The following is a 3,958-nucleotide window of genomic DNA, read 5'->3' as shown; positions in this document are numbered from 1 at the left end:
TGGATGCTCGATTTTCTCTCAAAACTAGCTTCATCAGTTTTATCTTTCATCCCTCATCAGTTTTATCTTTACAGCCCTATCTTGGATGCTTGGATCCTATATGAGGCACCTGTGAATATCTGTGGAGAAAGTAAAAAAACGTTTCTGTACAAGACGAAATTGATCGTTTCTATTAATATCTCAGAAACAAAAACAAAAAAAGAAAATTTAAGAAAAGAAAACAATATCTTATCCATATCAATCTTTCATTCACTTTATCGTTTACTACTTCATTTCTAAGTCAGGCTTCTATGACAGCCAACCGTTCATCTGTAGGAAGATTGGACTATAGCCAATTAAGATAAGGATTTTTTTCTTTTTTTAATAGAATGGCTCCGGAAGAAAAAAATGGCGAATCTACATCATAACCTCTCACGGAATTGGGCGGTGCAAGAATTTCACGTGCCAGGACACAAAGCCACGAACAATTATATACAAAATTTATCGATCGGCCAAGATTGCAAAACTGGTTCAGGTGTAATTAACCAGCGGAGTCATCCCTGACAGCTGATTAATATATGTGGCAGGTGATAATTTACCTCACGCAATCATCAGAGGGCCTACGTCTGTGCTTCTGCTGTGTTTACCTGTACCTTAATTAACCACTGCACTACGAGACGTCTCCCTTAAGCTGAAGAAAATCATATGGATACAGAATAAAACAGAAAGTACATCTGATCGTTTCCAACCCCTTCAGCCCGAGGTATTCATCGTAAGCCGCATGAAATCTACTAACAGAAATAGTAAATCAGGAAAATCCTCATGCAGGAGTTAAATGAATAGTATTCCAGATCATGCAAAGGTAGGAACAAAACAAAAACACCATTATATTTGGCAAGCACTTGCTAAATTTGAAAAAAGAAGCAACTGGTACAATATAATATTAAAAATCCACACACACAATGCACCTCACCCAGGTTCACATATAAAAATATTAGCTAAGCATATGGTGTGCAACTTGCTCTTTCATACCGGCAGTAAACTTCATCACTAACACCACTTCCAGCCTACTCACACGGGCCATAAAACGTCAGGAAGTAACACAAACCGCACGGGGAAGATGCAGGTAAAATGGAAACCCGGGCGAGGAGGGAGGAGTGTGTGGGTCGGTGAGGTGCCGCCATTACGGAGACCCACCACCTCAGCCCCTTGTCCAGGCCACACACTTCGGTCCAGCACTCACTTACGGTCCCTCAGGCGGTCACCAAGCACTCACGGTGGACCCAACGCAACGCTCCCACTCACTAGACACGGAAACGACACGGCAGGAGGACACTGGGGGCCTGATTTCCCGTATTTTGGCACAAGTCCTGATTAGGCGAGCACAGTACAGCCGTGGTGAGTCAAGATGGCGGTCGGGCAGGCAAGCGGACGGCAGGGCCCTATACAAGAGAGAGGGAGCGAGGGGTGGGGCTTGTTCGGCCTTTATCATAATAATAATTACCCTGTGAATACTGCCTCCTTTGCTGTGTCTTTCTCGGGGACTTATGCGGCTCGTGCATTAGGAGAGGTTATGCGTTATGCGCTCGTATTTACGTCCCGTTACGAAAAAGGAAGGAGAATGTTATGCGTTGTAAATAGCGGGGAATGGAGGGAGGCCGCACTGCTGTGGCTTAATTGACCAGCGTTATGAAGCAATGAATCACTGTTATGACACACGACATGGACCTACCTGGCTCATCCACATACACTCACGCTCCAACCACCACTGACATATCCACTCGCTCACCCGTGTCACTCATCCACTCCCACCATCCACCTCACCTTGTTACTAACCTTGACGGAAATGCCAGAAAGCTGACTCTAATCTTGACAACACATGCAATTATACAGGTAACTGTGAAGCCTGATGCAGCCACATCATCCACTTCCTCACGCGTGGCAGTCATCCACTCTCATCCACATCCACCGTATTTTCTGTTATTATTTCCAGTATCATCAAAATGCCAGAATGCTGACTCAGATTTATTCCTCACAGTTAATTACACAGTTGGATACATCATCATCAGACCCAATATCCACTCCCTCAGTCATGACAGTCATCCACGTCCAACCGTCAGTCTTTATTCCTAACCTTCAGTGAATTATTTAAACGTTTATTCTAATTTTTACACCCAAAGCAATTATAGATGCAACTGTGAAGGCTGATATAATCCCATCATCCACACCCAAATCAATGGCAGTCATCCATTCCTACCCACCTATTTTTGTTTCTAAACCCCCATCGTAAAATCAAAATGGTTCAATTAATTTTTACTACACAAACAATTAATTATACATAGCTGGTACAATCCAAAAATTCACTATGTACAATCCCATTCCCTTCATTTTCTTATTGATCTGCACCAAAATGTCAAAATGCTGAACTTAATGATCACCACACAAATAATTACAAATGCAACAGTGCAGTGTAGTACACACACATCATCCCATCACCATAACCGCACCAACACACATTAAGGAACTCATGTAATCCATCCACTATAATATTCCACCATATCTGTGTTTGATAAAAATAAAAATCAATTGGAATAGGAACATCATATCCATTTACACACTAATTCCATGCTTACTTCAATCAAACCAAACCAATTATTCACTAAATAGATTAGTAAAGTATCCTCATGAAACTAGTTGGCTCATCCACTTATTCCACATCCTCATCTATATTATTTCTCTGATTATACCGTATATTTTGTCACTTGGCCCACATCCAGCCCCCTGAACCCCTCTCCCCTCCCACCCCTTACACTCACTACCCAGCCCACATCCACACCTCAGCCAAAATGTTCTCTATTCATATTTAAACACAAAAATATCAAAATAATTCTCCATTCATATTCATAGACATCAGCATCCAAATTATTCTTTATCCACAATCACAAAACCTTCAGCCAAATTATTCCTCATCCACATTCATATACACCAACATCCAATTCACCCATAATCTACAGTCACACACCGACATCCAAATTATTTTCCATCCACATTCATAGAAACCAAGATTTAAATTTTTCTTCATCCACCTTCACACACATCCACATCCACAATTATCCACCACTTACACCCACGCACATACAACATCCAAAATAATCTCCATCCACATTCATACACATCATCCAAAATAGCCTCCAGACACATCCACACTCACTAACATCCACAGTACTCACAGTCCAGTAATTATATCCACTACGTAAACAAATCCTGGATCCACCTGGCTTCCTTATCAGGTGACGCATCCAGTCCTACGTTCTTCCACATTCATCCACATCATTTCCTACTCCGCATTCCAACCCGCCAAATTTCTTCCATATTCCATCTCACTCCAGCCTTCATCCACATTCGATCCCACTACACGTGCATCAGTACTTCATTCTATCCCCTTTAATTCACATTCTTTTTCACCTCACCTTCATCCACATTTTAAACCACGCCACCTTCATCCACATTCCTTCCCATTCTACCTACATCTACAACACTTCACTCTACATCCATAACCACATTCCCTAACATTGCTTTAAAGTCCACATTCCATCTCATTCCACCTTTACCCCCATCCATCCAACTTCATCCACATTCTATCCGACCCCATCTATAGCCACAGTCTATCCCAGTCCACATATATCCACATTTCATTCCATCCATTTAACACTCCACTTTTAAAATTTCATCCCACTCCACCTATATCCATTTTCCAGCCATTCGACATACATCCAAATTTCATACCATCCAATGTAATGCGCAGTCCATACCATTAAGACCTTTATCCACATCCGTCTTCAACCATATTCCATTTCATTATACTTTAACCTACACTCCATATCCCTCCTACATCCACCTTCTATTCCATTCCACATACATCAACATTTCACTCCATCCATTATAATTCACATTCTATGCAACTCCACATGCATCCACA

This window comes from Coenobita brevimanus, chromosome 66 (genome assembly GCF_032717465.1).
Source record: "Coenobita brevimanus isolate Jiangsu-jjx chromosome 66, ASM3271746v2, whole genome shotgun sequence".
Lineage (NCBI taxonomy): Eukaryota > Metazoa > Arthropoda > Malacostraca > Decapoda > Coenobitidae > Coenobita > Coenobita brevimanus.
This window is presented reverse-complemented; position numbering follows the sequence as displayed.